Source organism: Stegostoma tigrinum, chromosome 2 (genome assembly GCF_030684315.1).
Source record: "Stegostoma tigrinum isolate sSteTig4 chromosome 2, sSteTig4.hap1, whole genome shotgun sequence".
NCBI classification, from domain to species: domain Eukaryota; kingdom Metazoa; phylum Chordata; class Chondrichthyes; order Orectolobiformes; family Stegostomatidae; genus Stegostoma; species Stegostoma tigrinum.
The window spans coordinates 93,598,491-93,621,038 of NC_081355.1; the positions used below are offsets into that span (position 1 = coordinate 93,598,491).

A 22,548-nucleotide genomic window follows, 5' to 3' on the forward strand; every position below is an offset into this window, starting at 1 on the left:
CACACTTACAATTCAGTGCCTGACCTGAGATGTCACCTTTGGTATCTCATGATTGAAGTTTTTATTTCTGGCTAACTTTCTCCCATTCTCTTCTTTTTCCTTCCTTAAATTTTTGATAATTCTTTAGGTTTTTTTTTATATTCAGCCCAGTCTTCTGATCTTTCAATGGTATTTGCACAATTGTATGCATTTTCTAAAGATTGACACTATCTTTAACCTTTCCAGTTTACCACGGATAGTGGGTTTGTCCCTTCGGATATGTCTTACTCTTTGGATTGCATCTATTCTGTGTACCCTGAAATATTCCCTTAAATGCCTGTTGCTGCATCTTTATTGATCTATCCTTTAGCCTAATTTGCCAATTCATTTTAGCCAGCTCCACTTTCTTGCCATCCTAATTGCCCTTATTTAAGTCTTTTTAAAAATTGTCTCAAACCCATTGCTCTCTCCCTCAAACTAAATGTAAAAGATAATCATGATCACTGCTACCCAAACACCTTCATTGTGAAATAATTAATGAATCTTTTCTCATTGCATAATACCATTTCTCAAAGCGTTACAAAATATTATTTTCTGAAAGAAAAGCAATCTAATAAATGGATGAATACTGTCATCTTCTGTCATCCATAGATTTGCCACTTGCTCATTGAAACAATGGCCTGATATTTGTAGGAGAGTGTGGGAAAGTGAGACAGCATGGGCAAACCTGACAAGATCGGAATTGGATAGTCATTCTGAGTTCAACACCATGACCTAGTCATGGTTGCATTGTGGGAGACTCATCTTAATATCTTAATGCAGAAATGGACCCTCAAATTACCCTCTGCAATTATCCTGGTGAGAGACACGTATGCATCGAGTTTTTATTAGTAATTAATTCACCGTAAACTATAAATTCAATTATAATTTTAACCCCATCTTGATCCCCCTCCTTCTTGACGTGGGGCTTATGGGGAAGTGAATGTTACTATTGAGGCTAATATAATGCAGATTAATTTTGAAGAATAAAAGGCTAATTCTAATTGCATGTACTTTTATTTTTGCTAATAAGCATCTCTTGCTCAAATGCCTTATCAAATGCCTTCTGCAAATCCATATTGACAACACCCTTAGTCCCTGCCCTCTCCCTCCTGTAAATTGTAGCCTCAAAAATTCAAGTAGACTAATCAGACATGACTTCCCTTTCAAAAAATACAAATGTTGGCCTTCTTTCATCAGCTCATCCTTATCCAAGTGCTTTGTCATGCTGTTTCTGGTGATATGTTTCAGTAACTTAGTGAAACAGAAAGATCTGTAGTTTCTTGCTTTTTCTCTCCAGTGTTTTTGCAACTTTCCAACTCCAACGTACAATTCCAGAATTTAGGGGTCTTTGGAAAATTTTATCAGCAATTTCCTCCCATATTTAAATTAACCACCCTGGGATGAGAACAATCAGATACAAGATATTTATCAGTTGGATTAATGAACAGACGCATTTTGTTGGAGAATCATTGCAAGTTTATGAATAAACAGCTTGTAAGCAAGTAACCAAAGTGTAACAGGAACTAGATTTTGTAGCCTCTGTCTGAAATGGAACAGTTATGCCCCAAAAAAGGTGTGCCATCTCGAAGATTTTTATTTAAAATTGAATTTTTGTTTCACTTCACATTCATTGATAGCATTTTAACTCTCCTTGATTGAACTTGCAAGGAAAACTGCACTGTGAATAGATTAATTTCTTTAATGCTGTGTGAATCACAACCTCATTGCTATGATTAAATGTTTTGTCATTGACTGTATAGTTGAAGAACTTTAATTAAAGGAAAATCAAAGATTTTCACCCATTCTCTTCACTGAAGATATTTCCAAAAATTCCTACCTGTTGCAAGAAATGTTTTTGTGCTTCAATTCTGAGGAGAGACATTTCTGAACACCACTGTCAGTCTGAAATCTCAATTTGAATCCACACTGTGTGGGATAACAATCATTCATTGTGATTTTCTCCATGATTGGAGTATGGACTTGCTGTCCAGTTAAAGTTAGCAGATGAGCTCTCAAAACTGGATCACCATTCAGAGATCTTCCATTAGGATTGGAGCAGCAGACTATAAAGGAGACAACAGTTCAAAATGGACATACCCTCTCTTGAATTTCTTAAGCAGCTAAATCAAAAAAATCCTTTGTGCATCTAAACTTCCCCTGCTGTCTGTGGGAACTGGAAGCTGACTGGAAAATCCCAGTTGGTTTCTTTAATTCAACTTAAGTGATGCTCGGAATCAGAGAATCCCTACAGTGTGGAAGCAGGCCATCGAGTTTGCACTGACCCTCCAAAGGTATCCCATCCAGACCCACCCTATCCCTCTAACCCTGCATTTCCAATACCTAATCCACCCAGCCTGCACACCCCTAGGTACTGTGAGCAATTATTGATGAGAGAGCCATCCTCAGTGCCTGCCTCTTATGGGTGGTTAGCCCTGCCAGCTCCCTCCTACCATCCTTCTCTCATATGGACCACATAGAGATGAGGAACTTTCACACATGTCAGTGGTGCTATTTTTAACTTCAGTGAATATCCATTCTCCTGGGAGCTCAAAATCATGCCCAATATGTCAGGTCAGTTGCCCTTCCCAATTCTATGGCCACAGGAGCACCGTGGGCTCAATCGCAAACAAATAATGGAGAAGAGCAATCTGATTTTTGCCTGTGAATGCAAATTTGAGGTGTATTTTTGGATTTCAACCCAGTATAAGCCAAATAGCGAACAGTATGTAGTTCACTTCAGGCTCCCTGTGTTTGTACTGTTCTGCATCAGTGAAAAACAGAAAATTGAAGATGTATTTAAATACTTTGAGAAGTTACAAAACCAATCATTTACCATATTTATTTATTTATACCTTACAAATAATGCCAATGCTTTGTTTCCTATGAAAAAAATGGACAGAATTGTAGAAAATGATCACCAAATAAACAGCTAAAGTGCTGGAGTCCTATATAATCATGATGGATTCCATGCATTTTTTTTCCAGTGTAAGCCAAACTTCTTCTTTGCTGGCACGAAGGTGGATGTGGCAAAAGAGATGCTTCAGAGCTTGGGCTAAAATCAGCTTTTAGGCTAGGAACAGTTACTTACAACCCTGTAATTTGCCTTACAACCTAAAGTCCAGTTCAGACCAGAATAGTCGTATTTCCTTTCTATAGACGTAAGAGCCTTAATTGAAATGAACTCTGACAATGTAAGTCAATTTTGTAGTCATCTCAAATTTATAGTTAATTGCAAGATTCCAATTGCAATTGCCATGCGATTGCCACATTCACAGAAACGCTTCAGAGGAGGTACTCATCCAGGAAATGGAAAGATCATGGTTGGGCAATATAAGTTTTTCTTCTCTATTTAAGGTGAAGAAATATTATGAAAAACTATTAGACAACGTTGTAGTGTGTGCAGGATATATGCTAATCATTCTTTCTTGGCTTTCGGTGATCTCTTCCTCCTTTAAATATTTTCATACATTCATTTTGTTCTTGAGGAAGGATTTGCTTGTGCCTGAATCATTAAGTAACACAGGTCTTGATAGCTGCTGCTTGACCGACTGAGACTTTGTATTGTTTCCATTTTGGTTTCACTTACCCAGCATCTATAATGTTTTGCCTTTTGTCTACCAGTATGGAATATCTTTCTCTGATGCTGAAAATCTGTACCTTAAAGAGGATAGCATGTGCCTTAAAGTTTTCTAGTTTTTTTTTATATTAGAGAACAGAAGTTCTACTCCTCAAACCTTTTGTACAAGGACCTACACAACATTTCTATATTTATTGATTCTACACAGATGTTAATCTATTTATTATGAGTGAGTTGTAGTTCATTGCAAAGTAGTGAATGAAGAATATAAAAGAGCAAACTAAACACTCACATGAATGGAATTTCCACTCTAATTTATAGTAGAAAATTTTGCATACTTCGGAGCAACAAACAGCAATTTTAGAGCAATTTTATTAAATTGCATTCCCTGTCTTTGCCCACCATATACAGCTCAGTTGGCTGGAAGGCTGGTTTGAAATGCAAAGTGATACTAACAGTGTGGGTTGAATTCCCACTGCCAGCTGAGGTTTCCATGAAGGTTCCACTTTCTCGTGGTGCAGGTTAAATCACCTCCAGTCGTTTCTCTCTAATGAGCGAGCAGACTATGGTGACTTTACTTTACTTTTCCTTTTCACATCGAGAATTTAGCTATGTGCTCGCCATGATTTTTCATTTATTACAATTAATGAATGAAAAGTCCTTGGGAAGGATCTGCAAATTGCTGGTAGCAGGACATATTCTCTGCAGGAAGTACAATTTCACAAATTATGCAAAGTCTGATTAAATCATATTCTCTTTTAATTGTCCAAAGTAAAACTCTGTCTGTTAACTTTGGAATAGGTAACAAACGTTGAGCTTTAAATTGTGCCTTATATACCCTTGTAATTTTTATGGCAAGCTTCACTGGTCTAGTACATGACTTACAAAATAAGTGCAATGTCTGCAAAAAGTAGCAAATAACCTAAGCAGACAAAACAGGTTCCACAACAAACTTGTAAGGCAATGGAACAGTTTCAAACCTGTCATTTGACACCCAGTAACACCGTCCTCTTGATAAAATAATTGGAAATTGCTGCAATAGTTCTTCATTGTCTCAATACACTTCCATTTTCTCACTGCCAGGGAAGCAATGGCCTAATGGTATAATCCTAGATTATTAACCCAGAAACTCAGCTAATGGTTTGCAGACCCAGGTTTGAATCCTGTCATGACAAGTGGCGGAATTTGAGCTCAATAAATAAAAATCTGGAATTAAGAATCTGCTGTTGACCATGGTCATCAATGTCGATTGTTGGAAAAAACCATTTAGTTTGCTAATGTCCTTCAGTGAAAGAAACCTGCCACCCTCACCTGGTCTGGCCTACATGTCACTGCAGACCCACAGCAATATGGTTGACTCTCATCTGCCCTCTGAAATGGCCTAGCAAGTCATTCAGTTGTATCACTCACTACAAAGTAGTGATCGTCTCACCTGACATTAACCTAGACACTGAAATATACGACAGCCAAGTCTTCGCTAACATCTGGAGGCTAGTGCCAAAACTGGAACAAGTGTGTCATGGACTAGTCAAGCTACAGTCTGACATAGTCACACTCATAGGAACATGCATCTCAAACAATGTCCCAGACACCACCGCTACCATCCCTGGATATGTCCTGCCTCATTGGCAGGACAAACCCAGCAGAGGTGGCAGCAGAGTGGTGTACAGTCGGGAGAAAGTTGCTCTAGGAGTCCTCAACATAACTCCTTACCCCATGAAGTCTCATGGCTTCAGGTTAAACTTGAGCAAGGGAACCTCCTGCTGATTACCACGCACCGTCCCGCCTTAGCTGATGAATTGGTACTCTCCTCCATGTAGAATAACAGTTGGAGGAAGCACTAAAGATGGCAAGGGCACAAAATGTACTCAAGGTGGGGAATTTCAATGTCCACCACCAAGAGTGGCTCAGCAGTAGCACTACTGATCAAACTGGTCAAGTCCTAAAGGATACAACTGCTCGATTGGGTTTGCAGCAGGTGGCGAGTGAGTCAACAAGAAGGAAAAGCATACTTGACTTTATCCTTACCAGTCAGCCAACTGCAAATGTAGCTGCCCATGACAGAATTTGTAAGAGTGACCACTGCACAGTCCTTGAGCAGATGAAGTTCTGCCTTCACATTAAGAATACCATCCATCATGTTGTGTGACACTGTCACTATGCTAAATGGGACAGACTTCGAACAAATCTAGCAACTCAAGAATGGGCAATCATCAGGCAGCGTGATCCATCAACAGCAGCAGAATTGTATTCCAGCACAATCTGTAACCTCATGGCCCGGCATATCCCCCACTCAACCATTGCCATCAAGCCAGGGGATCAACCCTGGTTCAATGGAGAGGGCAGACGGCATGCCGGGAGCAGCACCAGGTATACCTGGAGATGAGGTACCAACCTGGTGAAGCCACCAAACAGGACTACTTGCATGCCAAACAGCAGAAACAGCAAGTGATAGACAGAGAAAGCGATCGCGCAACAAATGGATCAGATCTAAGATCTGCCGGCCTACCACATCCAGTCATAAATTATAGACAATTAAACAACTCACTGGAGGAGGAGGCTCCACAAATATCCCCATCCTCAATGATGGAAGAGCCCAGCACATCAGTGCAAAAAATAAGGCTGAAACTTTCGCAGCAATCTTCAGCCAGAAGTGCCGAGTGAATGATCCAAATTGGCCTGCCCCAGTGGCCTCCAGCATTACCCATGCCAGTCTTCAGCCAATTTGATTCACTCCATGTGATATCAAGAAATGGTTGGAAGCACCGTAACTGAAAAGGCTAAGGGTCCTGACAACATTTCGGGCAATAGCACTGAACACTTGTGCTGCAGAACTTGCCACTCCCCTAGCCGAGCTGTTCCACTACAGATACAATGGTATCTAGCTGACAATGTGGAAAATTGCCCAGGCAGGTCTTGTACCTAAAAAGCAGGACAAATTCAACTTGGCCAATTACCACTCTATCAGTCTACTCCCAATCATAATAAAGTGATGGAAGGCATCATCAAAAGTGCTACCAAGCAGCACCTGCTCAGCAATAACTTGCTCAGTGACTCCCAGTTTGGGTTCTGACAGCTCCTAACCTCATTGCAGCTTTGGTTCAAACATGGACAAAGGAGCTGAATTCCAGGGTGAGGTGAGAGCGACAGCCCTTGATATCAAGGCATTTGCCAAGAGTGGCATCAAGGAGCCCCAGGAAAGCTGGACTGAGTGGCGAATCAGGCGATTAAACTGTCTCTGGTGATTGGAGTCATACCTGACACATAGGAACATGATTGTGGTTGTTGGAGGTCAGTCATCTTATCTCCAGGACATCTCTGTGAGAGTTCCTCAGGGCAGTGTCCTAGGCACAACCATCATCAGCTACTTGACCAATGACCTTCCCTCCATCATAAGGTCAGAAGTGGGCGTGTTTGCTGATGATTGCACAATGTTCAGTGCTATTCGCAACACCTCAGATACTGAAGCAGTCCATGTTCAAAGGCAGCAATATCTGGACGATATCCAGGCTTGGGCCAGCAAGTGATAAGTAACATTCACGTCACCAAAATGCCAGGCTATGACATCACCAATAAGAGACAATCTAACCACTGTCCGTTGATATTCAGTTGTGCTACTGTCACAAAATTCTACACCGTCAACTCCTTACGTGTTACCATTGACCGGAATCTCAAATGGACTCTTCACATAAACACAGTGGCTACAGAAGCAGGTCAGAGGCTAGGAATACTGCAGGGTGTAACTCATCTCCTGAACCACTCCCCCCCCCCCCCCCCCCAACCCCCACCCCAAAGCGTGTCCACCATCTAAAAGGCACAAGTCAGAAGTGTGATGGAATACTCCCCACTTTCCAGGATGGGTGCAGCTCCAGCAATACTCAAAAAACTTGGTACTACCCAGGGCAAAGCTGCCTGCCTGATTAGTGCTACATCCACTCCCCCCACCAGCAACACTCAATAGCAGCAATATGAACCATCTACAAGATGCACTGCAGAAATTCACCCAAGATCCTCAAACAGCACTTTTCAAATTTATGACCACTTCCACCCAGAAGGACAAGGGCAGCAAACACATGGGATCACCACCAGCTGCAAGTCCCCCTCCAAGCCATTCGCCATCCTGATATGGAAATATATCGGCGACCCTTCACGGTTACTGGCTTGGAATCTTCGAATTTCCTCCCTAATGCATTGTCAGTCAACCCACACAAATGGGCTGTAGCAGTTCAAGAAGGCAGCTCACCACCACCTATGTACAGGGTTATTAATTGTCATAACACAATAGACTCCACTTGTAATGAAAATCTGTAGTATCAATTCTGAAAAGTTTAATTTCTAATCTCATTGATAATTTTTCCCAAAGATTTTTTACAATGTTCAATTGCATTTCACGTCATGGCCTAGAGTGACATACTGCAGTCCAAAAAATACTGATTATATAGGGAAGAGGGGAAAGTTAGCTAAAAGTGATTAGGTAATTAAACTAAATGTCATGGCATTAGTTAAACAGCAGAAAGCTCAGAACTAAATTAATCAGAATGTTCAACAAATTCTATTGTGTTTAAAAAATTTTGAAAATCTATCCGTGGCTGACAAGGGAAGTTAAGGATAGTATTTGATTAAAAAAAAATGCTTAATTTCACAAAAAGTAATGTAAAGCCTGAGGATTGGGAAAATTTTAGAAACCAGCAAAGGACAACCAAAAGTTGATAAAAATGGAAAAAGTATTCTGTAAGAGCTCTCCCAGTTATATTTAAAGGACAGTATTGAAAGCAAGTATTGATCCCTTCAGAGGTAAAACGGGGTGAAATTACCATTGGAAAAAGGAAATGACTGGAAAATTAAAAATACGTTTGCCTTCACACAACCGGCAGACTATATATCGGAAATAGTGAATAATTAGAATAGCAAACATAAGGGAATTAATATTTGGAAAGAAAAGGTGTAATAGAAACTAAAATGTCATTAAATCTGAAGAAAATATGGCATATATCCTCAGCTTCTAAAGCAGGTAGCTACAGTGGACGCACTTGGTTAGGATATTCCCAAAAAGGACAGAGAAGGAAATCCAGGAACAACACAGCAGTTAGCTTGAAATCAGTCGATGGAAAATACTAGAATCTACTATCAAGTAAGTCTTAAGCAATTAGAAAATGAAACTTTCATAAGGCAAAGTAAGCGTGGTTCTACAAAAAGGATGTCATGTTTGATAAACTTTAGATGTTTTTGAGGATGTAATAAGTAGGATAGATAAGGGGAACCAGTAGAGATAGTATATTTGCATTCCCAAAAGGTATTAGATAACATAGCATGAGAAAGGAGAATGTGCAAGATAAGAGATTATGAAGTTGGGAACAAAATATTAGCATAGATGGGAGATTGGTTAATGGATGGGAAACAGTCAGGATAAATAGGCCATTTTCATGAAGATAGCCTTGACCAGTAGATTCTGCAGGAATCAGTGCTCAGTCCTCAGCTATTTTTAATTTATGTTCTTGAAACTAAAGAAACTGAGAGTACCATATTTTAGGTTGCTGATGATACAGAGTTAGTTGGATATGTAAGCTGTGAAAATGACATACAAGTTTCAATGAAATATGAACAGGTTAACTATTTCGGTCATATTGACAGTTGGAGGATAATGTGAGGAAGTGTTTTTTTTGTAAGAATGGAAATGTGGAATATATTTTTAAATCTGTGAAACAAGGAAACAGTGATGTTTGAAGGGGCATGCTGGTATAGAAAATAGTTGAAACAAGTTTCAGTGGAGATGCACTTTGGAAACAGTATTATCATCACCAGTTTTAAAACTGCTATGAAAAAGAAAAACAATAATTTAACGATTAAAGCCCTTCAAAGGACACATGGCACCACTACCTCAGAGTAGATACGTTCTCAGCAGGAAGAACTGAAGGATATTTTCATCCTCATAGCGATTAAAATGACAAAGATTAGGTAAATACTATACCAAGCTAAAATCTAAATAAAACAATAGTGCAATCAGCAGGGCAAACAAAAAACGGTCTGGGCATATATTTGCAGCTGACCTGAATGGAAACCCCAAAGTGTTTTATAAGTGAATTAGTAGTTAAAATGTAGTTAAAGGAATGACTGGGTCAAATTAGAGACTAAAATATGCTCTGGTGAAGGTATTTGTGCATAGGTAAATGAGTATTTTGCATTTGTCTTCACTGGAGAACTGGATGCTGACAATGTTATAATAAAAGAGGAGATAGTAGCAAAATTGGATAGAAATAAAACAGATAGCCAGTTTGAATGCAATGGATCCTCAGTGGCTGGGAGAAGCAAAAGTAGAATTTCCAGATGATCTGGCTGCAGTTTTTCAATCCTCCAGAGATATGGAGGGCATGCCAAAGAATTGGAGAATTATAAATGTTAAAATCTGATACAAATGGAGAGAGGGAGAAATCCAGGAGTTCTTGACTAGTGAACCAACTTTAGATTCTGGAGAAACCTTAGGGTCAAGGAGCAAAATTTTCCTCTTCCCTGGTATAGAGGAGTAATGAAGATAAAGTTGAGAAAATGTGGTGAGAATAAAAAAACAAGATTCTCGAAGTCAAGAAAGAAAAGTCTTAATTTTATTCTCAAGTCTTACACGGTGATTTCAGTAACTTGCCATTCAGCAATGACTAGCTTGTTTCCATGCATTGCATCTCATCAGTGCTCCAGCTCTCCTTATATTAATGTTTGTCCTGGTCATATTGCAACTGCTATTTCAAACAAATATCCCTGCATATTCCACAGTCACAAATCTTCATTGATGCCAACTTGTGTGAACAAATAGCCAACAAACCACCAGCCTCACCATATACTCATGCCTGCTGTCAGAACAACTCTCATACCACTGCAGTCCTTCAACATCTTACATTGGAATTCGAGGCATCCTACAATTGGCATATTTCTGCCAGGCCACTTTGCATGCAGGGTCACACGTGCATGCCTTGTATCTGCACATGGATACATCTGATGGCTCTTAGCTTGCTTTCTTGATGCTCACTCTGTTCGCGCTTGTCCACTTCTGATTGCTTTCTTAGCACCCACTCACTCATTGACTTCCGCACTGAATTACAAGCTGCCAGTCTCTGTGCAGGTCATATTGCTTTCTTAATGCACCAGGTCTATTGTGCTCACTAATAGACCGTGCATTTTTTTTTGCACAGAGGCAGGCAGCCAGTCATGATGGAGAGCACTGAACAATCAAAAGTTTGGACATGTCACCGTGCAGCTCCATGCTATGTAAATGTCCCTTGTGTAGCAGGTGCCACAAGTTTACATAGCAATAACACACTGTATCTGCTTCAAGCAATTGGCCAAGTCTGAAAGTCAAAATGGGGCTCTTCTTAGTCAGGTGAAGGGGAACTAAAGTCAACAGTATGATACCACCACAGTCAGCCAAGGAGCTCATCCACCTCGAATCCAGGGAATTGGGTCTGATCAGTCAGATTTATTGGACGCACCAGAGTCTGGGAATTTGGGTCCTGAAAGCCTGGGAATCTGTCCACAGTTACCTCTGCAGGTCAAGTTGCAGCTAGGTCAGCTAGGATGCTATGGAGTCTAGAGGGGATGGACCAGATTTTCTGACCTGAGACAATGAGAGGGATTGAATATGTTGGAAGTGGATGGAAGAGCACTTAGGTGATGCACAAGCTGAAGAGGTGTTGAGGAGTTCCCAGTGACTGAGTAGGAAGGGGAGAGGGCAGGACGAGGCTGGTGAGAACTCTTGAGTGGCTGTACAATATTGAGAGTTGTAGCCCCTGAATCTTGGGGAAATGAATGAATGGTGGCCTGTGAGTGTGAAGTAATAGAGAGAAGATGGTAGCACATACCCGTGTGAAGTGCTAAAGATATTTGACCTTCTCCTTGCGCTGCAGGTGTGCCACTTTGTCAGGACGCAGCACTGAACTGGGCTGGGTTAGTCTTGTAGTATGGTGTCCTGTATCAGAAAAAGGACTGCCATCTATTCCAGTACCCCTCCATTAAAACCTCCAGGTCCCTGTGCTTTCCTTTTCTCTGAGCTATGTTCTGTAGTTGGAGATCGACGCACCGCCATGTGAGGGTTCATTCTTTACTTGCAGCAACCGAACTGGTGCATGCAGCTGGGCTTTCAAAATGGCATCAGCAGCATAAAGGCCAGAAGGTCTCAGAAATGGCAAGCCTTTCCACCTTCCTGATCTTGAGAACCCCCAAGAAAGGCGCACAAAACCCATGGTGGCTTAACTGAGCTGAATAGCAGAAGATTGGGTGTGAAAAGTTGCTCTGGGAACCATGTATCTCAATAGAACATTTTGACTGAAAATAGAAAAATTCCACCTAATAATTCAAGACAAAGCTGATTGCTATTTGACACATTGTGGCTACAAGACTAAAGCAGATTTGTCAATGTAACTGATTTGATTAAACTCTTTAAAGGAATGGAGAGGGCTGATAAAGTTCATGTGATTGATTTGTGTACGAACTTAATAAATGTGTTTGCAAAGGGCCATATTTGTCGACAATATTAAAGCCTTTGGAAATATTGACATAGAGAATAATGGTGAACCTTTTTCATTTCACATTGCTGTTCACGAGAGTCAGTATTAGAACCACAGATATAACAAAGTGTGAAGCTGGATGAACACAGCAGGCCAAGCAGCATCTCAGGAGCACAAAAGCTGACATTTCAGGCCTAGACCCTAGGTCAGCTTTTGTATTCCTTGGCCTGCTGTGCTCATCCAGCTCCACACTTTGTTATCTCGGATTCTCCAGCATCTGCAGTTCCCATTATCTCTGATACAGTATTAGAACCACTGTTCTTTTGGTAAATTTTCAAAACCAGAGAGCAGAAGTTCCAAATTTGCAAAAGAGAAGATTAGAAACGTTGTAAATGTGGAAATGACAAAGAGGAATATACAAGCTTTAGTTAGAAACACACTGGTGAAAGGGAAGATATGTATCAGTTGAAATTCAATGTGAAGAAGTGCAAAGTGATTCACTTTGGTCAGAAGCCTGAGCAGAGCTAAATAATATGATTTCAGTAAGGATACAGGAAAAAAAAACATGGGGATGTATGTCCAGAAGTGGTAGAACATGTGAGAAATAAACTAAGAAGACACAAGCTCATTAGTTTTATTAATGGAGATGTAGATAACAAAAACAAGGAAATTATACTAAACTTCCTAACGTGCTACCTAGGTCTTAACTGGAATATTGTGTTCAGCATTCTTCAGGAAGAATGGTAAAGCCTCAGGGGAGATGTGGAAGAGATTTATTAGAATGATGCCAGCTTAGGGGCCTTTGGTTTTGTGGGCAGGCTAGAGAACCTGTAATAGCTTCTCTAAGAGCTGATGAACTTCAGGGGAGCCTCGATAGAGTAGTTCAAGATCATGAAATGGCTTTGAGGCTGTAATTAGGAGAAACTGTTTCCAGTTTGCAGGGTACATACAAGTTTGAAATGATTGGCAAAAAAAACAGAGGCAACCTGCAGGAGCAGTTTGTTTTGATGCAGTTAAGTTGTTTGCACCTGGGATGCTTTCCTGTAAGAATGGTGCAGGACTAGTAATGACTTTCAACAGGGAAATGAATAAACAGTTAATGTGGAAAAGAATTGCAGGGTTCAACCAGGGATAGATTGTGGAATTGCACTTAAATGGTATCGCTTTCAAAGGGTCAGCACAGCATGATGGGCTAATTCCCACCTCATTCTGTACTATATTATTTGATGATTCTACGCTTGAATAAGTTTAATGCAGCTCGATAAGTGTGTTCTTTTCATTTATAGTAACTATAGAAAAGGTATGTTGCTGAGTCTGATAGTACATCCAGGAGAGGTGAACAGGCCGTCCCACCATTACCAAGGAGCCCAGTTATAAACCCAGGATCAGTGGTCTTAAAGATGGCTTTAAGGAGTTAAGGCTCTAGAGTCATAGAGATGTATAGCACGAAACAGACCCTTCAGTCAAACTTGTCCATGCCTACCAGATATCCTGAATTAATGTAGTTGTATTTGCCAGCATTTGGCCCATATCTGTCTGAACCCTTACTATTCATATTCACATCGAAATGTCTTTTAGAAGTTGTTACTGTACCAGCCTGCACCACTTCCTCTGGATGCTCATTCCATACATGTAACACGCTCTGCGTGAAAAAGTTACCCCTCCGGTCCCTTTTAAATCTTACCCCCCCTCACCTTAAACCTATGCCCTGTAGTTTTGGACTCCCCCACACCAGGGAAAAGACCTTGGCTATTCACCCAATCCATGCCTGTCATGATTTTATAAATGTCTGTAAGGTTACGCCTCAGCCTCCAAGTCTCCAGGGAGAAAAGCCCCAACCTATTCAGCCTCTCCTATAATTCAAACCCTCCAGTCCCAGTTCAAGAGGCTGGGTAGGGGGGCATGGAAAACATTAAGGCAAGAAAATGACCACCTTAGGGGATCCAAAGGATGTTCGCCATACCATTGCCCAACACTAGCCCATACAGTTAAAGGATCATCCATTACAACTAGGATAAATTAAAGGCATAAAATGTTGTGAGCAAGAGATAGTTGGGAGAAACGAGAAAAGGCCTGTAAGAAGGGTGAAAAGTGGGAGAGATTAAATGACAGGGGTGTTTGTCGTTGGCCAAAGCAACTGTTGATGATGGGACTGGAATCAAAACGAAGTAACTAACAATGCGCCTGGAGCAAGTATACTACTATCTGAAAGTAAAAACAAAATACCAAAAATTGCAAAAAATAAAATTGCAAGCTGAAATTGTTGACCTCCATATTGAAGGCTGTTAAGTGCCTAATCGAAAGATGAGTAGCTGTTCCTTACATTTGCATTTAGCTTCAGCATCGTGTTAGAGAAAGCTAGTGCTGTGTTGCCACAGATGTGCAGGCTCTCATTCTGCTTGTACACCTGCCCTCACAAGGGTTCCTTTAAATAGTGGAGCAGAAAGACATATCATTGCACCCATTTCTTCTATTGGCCATAAAAGCAGGAAGTCAGATGCAAATGTAATGACTAGAGTAAAAACTGTGCTACTGAAACCGCACCCCCCCAAGAGGCTAACATTTAGTCCGTAGAGTATAAAAGCTAGGGGCTCTGCTAAATATTTATAAAACTAATGTCCTGGCTGGAGTTTTATATGCAATTCCGGACACCATAATTCAGAAAGGACTGGTAGATTTTGGGAAGGGTACAAAAGAGGTTAATTGTTGGCTGTGCAGATGGCAAACTTCTGCTTTCATTCAGCTTTGTTTCTCTGTAGCATCCTTCACTTCAAGTGTGTGTGTGTGTGTGTGTGTGTGTGTGTGTGGGTTTCTAGAATCCTGAATTGTTTGATAAAATAAATAATGAGCAGCTGTTTTCACTGGTTGAAGGATTGTTAGTAAGAGGGCAGAGATCACAGATTCTGTGTGATTAGCAAACATTTCTTACTGATGTTACAAGATGCAATATGAAAAATATCATTTCTGTCAAGTTTGGGAATACGCAGCTGATAAGGTGATGGATATTAATTAAATAACAATTGTCCGAGGCAAAGGAATTTTACAAAATTGAAGGCAAAATAGATGTTTATGTGGAAAGAGCAGGAGAATAGGACTAAGTAGATTGTTCTGCTAAAGAGTCAATACAGATGGACCATATGGCCTGCTCCTGTACTGCACTGATTTTAGGTAGGTCAAAAGCAATATAAATTTGCAATTTGTAAATTTATAATCAAAAAGTTACATACGTGAAGCATTAAATAAGATTTCAACAAGGGTTCTGAAGAAGGGTCACCTGACCTGAAACATTAACTCTGATTTCTCTCCATAGATGCTGCCAGACCTGCTGAGCTTTTCCAGCAATTTCTGATTTCCAGCTTCCACAGTTCTTTCAGTTTTAAACAAGGTTGCAAATCCATTTTTCCTTCTTCTCTGAAAAGTAACAACATAGAAATGCCCCCAAGATACGTCTGGGAATTTGACAAAGTTTGATAATAGCCATTGAATCCTAAGTGGCCTTTGGAAAACACTTAAAAACTAAGGTTTAACATTTATAGCCTTTGTAAAATAGGATATGAAAAGGCTAGATGAATAACAGGGTAACTAATAAGGAGATGATGCTGAATAGAGAGGACTCTGCCTTGGGATGGTCCAGTGATAATTGATATTCTGCAGCGCTCCATTTCAACATGTTTTCCTTACGCAGCTCCTATACTCTGTGTGAGTATGTACTTCTCATAGTTTGCTAGTAATATTTACTTACACAACATTGTGTACAACATGGGGCATGATGGCAAATAGGCAAACAGACCTGGAAAGATTGTCGATGGAACGATGAATAGAGTTAGCTGGAGAGGTACAAGACAATGCATGTTTGTACCAGAGACAAGGATTAAACTTCTTGTGTTCAACTTCCATTAAGAAGTGCAGGAAAGTCTAGCTAGGCCTATATCCATTGAAATTCAGAAGAATGAGAAGTAGTTTTATAAAGATCCTAAGGGGACTTGACAGCATGGATTTTAATAGAATGTTTTCCCTTGCAGGAGAGATTAAACATATCCAGCAATTTATGTTTTTGTTCAAGATGTTTTGAATTTATTCACAACATAGGTTGAAGATAGTCAAGTATCATGTAAAGCTCGCAACTTTAGGAATGTTTATTCTTGGGGTAATTGATATGTAAAGTGGAATTTCATCAGAATTTGTTAATACTAATTCACTGAGCTCCACTAAAAGGTCTAAAAAAATTACTGTATGGCAATGACATTGACGTTGTAAGAAAAGATTAAATAGTTGAGGAATACTTGTAGAACATGTCTCAGGGTGTGGCATGGCCATCACACTCGTTGAAACTTTGTTGTCCTTGGAAGTTTATATAGGTTAAATCACCTTCTTTAGCAAATTTAGAACACAGGCTGAACCATGACATTGTGGTTTTTGTTGATAATATAAAGAGAAAAGGCCATGTGAGCTTTACTTTTTCCAGAGCTTCTTGTGTGTAGTACTCCAAAAATGTTTTTTTTTCGCATTTCACAATTTTTAAGAAATATATGAAAAAATATAATGTCGCAGACTTAAAATGGTGAGGTGTTTCCTTTCAGCTTTGACACTAACCAAAGTGTAATTGCTTTCTTAATAATAAAGATGACATATATTTTTCTCAATTTGTCAGTCAAGCAATTTCCCTACTGTCTCCTAGGGTTGACTTGACAGGAAGAAGTTTGGCAGGATGTTATCAGACCTGCCCTCACTGATGTTTCATGGCATGGATTTACTGTACAACATCAAATATTTTCAAATGTGAAGCAGTTGGGTTGTTAAAGGGTTGTCTTGTTCGGTGCATCTAAAAAAAAAATCAAAGATTTACACCTAGGTAAAATAATTCAGGCTGAAGTTAAATTGTGTGAATGAGTGAACCTTCTTATGACATCAATCATCAGGTTCATTGCTTTTTTTGGACATTGTACTATTTGAAGCAACATTTCTCAGCTGCCCCCCACCTGATCGTCATTTACATTACAATTCCCCTGCTTTAAAGCTTAGATGATGTCTTTGATGTCCCTTGTCTTCTTGGTAACAGATTGAATACAGTCCAGCTTTAACATTTAAAACAAATTAATCGCTGATGTAATTGGCATCGATTAATACACGGTTCCCAGTTGGGCTATGTAATTTATTATTTCAGTTTGTGCAATTCCATTATTTTCACTTAATTCATCATGCTTCAAGCTGTAGTTGATTTCTAATATTAAACTTAAAAAGCTACCACTATGTTTTTGGTAATCAACTTGCTGTGTGACAGCATGATGTCAAGGAGAACTGATTTACCCATCACATTCCAGCATCATGGACCAGATCTCCCAGGTTTTGGATCAGCAGAAATCGGACGTATCCTGTGAGTAAAGCATAGGAATCCCTCAGAAGTCCACATGCAATGAACACATGGGGATTGTTCAGAAAGTTTAAAACTTCTGATGGGCAATTATGCTGTGCCTGGAATCCTTTGAAAAGTCTCCACCTCTGATCTAGAGTTGGAAACTTTGCAGGTTTAGCCCTCAATGTTAGTTACCGATGAGCTGTTGGACAGATTAAAACCAATTCAAATTACTGACACAACAGATCCAACTGCGCCCCTGTCCCATCATCTAATCATCCTCTGACCCATCTAACCATTACGTCAACCAAACACCCTCACATGTACATCCTCACCAACCACTTGCCACCATGTGTCTCTCATCCACCAGCTATTCCAACCCACCTTCTATCTTACCTCCCACCCATGTGCCAACTTACAACACATCATCTATCTGCCACCTCCTTATCCCTCACAAACCCATCTGCCACCTTACCTCCTTACTCACTAAGCTTACATTGCTTACCTTCCCTCTGTACTCAAAGGGGCTTTGGATGCTTAAATTCATTACTTGCCAGAATATGGCAGCAAGTTCCTTAACTAGTGGCATGGCTACTATGAAGATTCTGGGGGCCTCTCCCCATGACAGTTCCTTCACTTGCTCAGTTTGGAAGGATTCTCCAGTGCAAAACAAACCCGAAAAATGAGGGATTGGTAAGTATGTAGCATTTTGTCTGATCTAAGTCAGGAGTAGGGATTCTGACCTAGATAGCAGGTTTAAGCCATTTTATTGTTAATATTATTTGTTATTGTTTTAAGAACAAATTTTCATATTTTAAGGAATGGGAAGCATTCTGGGCTGGCAGCCAATTTACACCATGGTCCATTTCATCGCCCTCCAGTTAAAATCAAATTGATTCTCCAGTCAGCAATTTTTGATCTTTACTTTTATGCTAAAAAGTAATTTTGAATTTTAATATTTTCATTGATTCATGGGATGTGGACCAGTCCACGATTTCCTATCTAGTTCTAATTGCTGTTGAGAAGACAGAAATAATCAATCACCTGGAATCACTATTAGGGAGAGAGTTCCAGGATTTTGATCCAGTGATAGTGAAGGAACAGTGCTCCAGTTCCAAGGCAGTGTATTGTGCGCCTGGAGGTGAACTTGAAGGAGATGTTATTACCATCTGTCTGCTGTCTTTGTACTTTTAGGCATTAGAATCATGGTTTTGCAAAATGTAGTCAAAGTAGCCCTGGCAGGTTGCTGCAGTGCATCTTTTATAAGGAATACACCGCTACCATTGTGAACCAGTGATATCGGGGGTGAATATTGAAAGTGGTGGATATGATGTCAATCAAGTGAACTGATTTATCTTGGTTAGTTTGATCTTCTTAAATATGTCGGAATGCCCAGAAGGGTAGAGCATTCCATCACAGTCCTGACTTACGCCTTGAACAAAAAGCTTTGGAGAATCAGGAAGTGACCTGTTTGTTGCAGAATTCCCAGCCTCTCAGCCTGCCCTTGTTTACACATTATTTGTATCTGGCAGTGTTGGTAATGCCAAGTCGAGATGGTTAGATTGTCTCTTGTTAGATATGGTCATTGCCTGGCACTGTTGAAGCACAAATATTATGTGGAAGTCATCAGCTCAAGCCCAAGTATTGCCCGGGTCATGTTGCACAGAACTAGAGATAGTGGGAACTGCAGATGCTGGAGAATCCAAGATAACAAAGTGGGAAGCTGGATGAACACAGCAGGCCAAGCAGCTTTTGTGCTCCTGAGATGCTGCTTGGCCTGCTGTGTTCATCCAGATTCACACTTTGTTATATTGCACATGAGCATAGACTGTTTCATATCAGAGGACTCACTAATGGAACACTGAACACTGCAACTACCAACCCTCTACTTCTGATCTTCTGGTAGAGGAATGGTAATTGATGAAACAGTAAATTTGACTGGGCCTAGCTAATAAACTTTCAAAGATCAAATTCATTTTAACAAAGGCCTTTGTTGAATGGAAAATACTTTTCAATATTAAGCACTAAACTTATGTAGAAATGCACTTGCAGCTAAAAAAAAGCACGTGTAATGTTAATTTCTGTAAATATATTTTTAAGTAGAATTAGAAAAGGAGTCATAAATTGACAAAAATATATTAACGCACAAAATTCTTGGAAATAAACCGCAACATTATAACTGTGATAAATTTTGTATTTGTGCAGGCTGCTATTGCAGCCCTTAATCTATGCTGGGTAAGACCTGAAGATTTGAATGAGGCTAATGCAATTCTGAGATGAAACCTAAGGCAGAAATCTAATTTTTATGACTGGTGTTATGTGACCGTGCCAAGACTGACAGTGTTCTCTCTTTCAGAGGTGTACTATTTACAGAATTAATGCTGTTTTAATGAGTATACATTGGTTACTGAAGCATTACCAATGGCAGTGCAGGTGTCAGCTGTTAAATGTCAGTGGTGAGCAGAAAAGGTACAGGCGTGTGTTATTTATGACAGAATGATTAAGGCCACAAGAAGTGATAAACTCAAAGTCTGCTTGAGAGGAGAAGCGCTTTGCTATGTGGCTTCATCTCAGATACATTGCTTACTGATCTAATCTGCAGTAAGAGGAAGTTGTTTTTATCAGAGAAGTGCATATCTAGTGTTCAGATCAAACCCATCTCTTGGGAGAGCTAAGTTATCTTGCAGGATCTAACGGTGACTGCAATAGAGCTCAGGCGTGCAGAGCTCAGGCAGTGGAATTTTTAAGTGCATGAGAAAGAACTGGTGGCAGCAGGTTGCTAACCTCAGGTTATTTTAACTCTAAGCCTCAGCATACGGACTATTGGATGTTGTTTTCAGTACTTTTGGTTTCTGGTGGCTGTGCAATCAATATATCGCTGTGTACTCCAGTATCTTTGCTGTTTTATCTGGGCATTCTACATTTAACCATTGTTATACAAGGTGGAAAGTATTTAATTATTTTGCATTGGGGCTGGTGCTGAGGAATTGATTGAGATGACTATCTTAAGTAGAAAAGCAAAGTATTATATCTCTATATTTAACTAGCATACTGAAAAAAATGTGTAATTGACACAAAGTATAAGTTATGCTAAATATCCTCAATAATAAAACATATTGGAATTTTTCTGCCTTTCCAGCTCGTTCATCAACAAATTCAGAGTTTGTCAAGAATCATATGTCTTGTAATTAGATGTGCTTGATCTGTTTTGACATACTTGTTCAACTTTTTAGAATTAATTCATTGTTTTCTTGAAAAAGCAGAGTGAGGATTAATGAAGGGTCAGGCTTTGTGTGCTACTCCTCACATCACAGAATTATTACTGTACGGGGGAAGCCATTCACTTGTCATGTTCATGCCAGCTCTCTCAATGAGCAATCTCCCTACTGCCATTCTTCTGCCTTCTCCTGTAACCCCCGCACACGTTTTGTTTCAGACAACAATCCAATGCCTCTGGAATGCCTTTTTTCACTCTGTCACAATCTATTTTCAGGCAGAACATTCCAGATCATAACCACTTGCATGAAAACATTTTTACTCATTGCTTCTTTTGCCATTTACCACAAATCTATGCTCTCTTACTCTTGATCCTTCCATCTTGAGCACAATTTTTTTGCCTCATGTTGATCTATACCTCTTTTGTCATCCAGAAGCTCTGGATTTGCACCCTCTTTGTGAAAATATACCTTTATCATCCTTGAGCCCTATGGGTTTACACTCCCTAACAAGGCAACCCTAACCCCTGCAGGAAAAGCTTATCTTCATCTACCTGTCTATCCCTTTAAGTATTTTGTACATTTCCAAGCATTCATCTCTCAGTCTTCAAAACTTGAACGAGTACAGGCTTAGTTTGCACAATCCCTCTTAGTAGGATGTTCCCACAATCCCAGGAACAAATCTCACGGGCGTCCATTACACTCCCTCTGTGTCAATAATATCTTTCCTGAAATAAGGAGAATAAAACTGCATCCAGTACTCCAGGTCCTGTCCAACTAAACTCTTATGCAGTTGAAGCACGACTTCATGACTCCCAGACTTAAAATCCTCTTTCAATAAAGGCTAACATTCCAATGTATTAATCCTAAATTGGCTTTATATGAGCGTGCCCATGCCTTACTGTGACAGTTTGTTTTAATGACCTTTCCTCAATATCGAGTATCTTACTTACATTTATTTGGTTATGTTTCAGTTGACTCTATTCAAGGCTGAAAAGCCTTAAATTGTTCAACTTAAACTGATTTCTGGAACACTTAAATAGGCTGTGAATTAAGTTGTGATTGTGTTTGCAGTAATCAGAAGCAAAGCAGCCTGAAGAGGATAATTATTCTGCACGTTTCAGTTTTTTGTCCAATTCCAAAAAGCATTCATTTATGCAACTAATTTCTAAATAGTTACTTGGGTTATTTTCATTTGTGTGTGATATCTTTGGAAGTTCCGCAAGATCTAGTGTGGATTGCTTAAACTTTGGAAGTTTCACAGGATGTCGCAGAAATTGCATAATATTTAAAGCAACTTTTAATTCTGTCAAATCTGTTGAAGGGTAATATTGAGGCACATTTTGTCGTAAGGGGAGGAGTGATGCTGGTTTAGAGTTGTCCAAGTTTGACCAGTTTAGCCAAAAGGAATGTCTATATTCCCTTTCCCTGTGACACACTGAAATGTCACTGAGGTTCTTCCCCAAAATTATGATGATAAAATATATTTCTTCCATAAAATAAGACAAATATGATCTGACTTATAAAGTTTCCAGTATACATGTGAAGTCATAATTACTGCCATGGAAATTTGCAAAGTGACTGAAGAACACAAGGATTAATTGTGTCATTGTTTGCTTTTCAAAACATACAAACTTGATATCACAGATGTCTTAGCAAAAGCAGAAAAAGACAAATTACCGTACGTTTGAGAATCATAAATGGCCTTGAAATATCAGAACTGTTTGAAATTGAGAGTACAATTCTCAATCTCCATTTCCATAAAAGCTGAAATTGTCGAGCAAAAAAAATGTAACCATTAGTAGAAACAAACTGATTCAACTCCTTTTATAAATTGTGTGATCCCCACTAAATGAATATAGAACATTGAAAATTTCAGCACCTTTAACA

The 22,548-nt window shown here is 39.6% G+C and overlaps 1 protein-coding gene across 6 annotated transcripts in view; it reads left to right on the forward strand.

The window, feature by feature from the left end:
- The window catches only part of ikzf1 (IKAROS family zinc finger 1 (Ikaros)), a 102,066-nt gene that overhangs the window by 13,484 nt on the left and 66,034 nt on the right, over positions 1-22,548 (forward strand). The window lies entirely within an intron of this gene.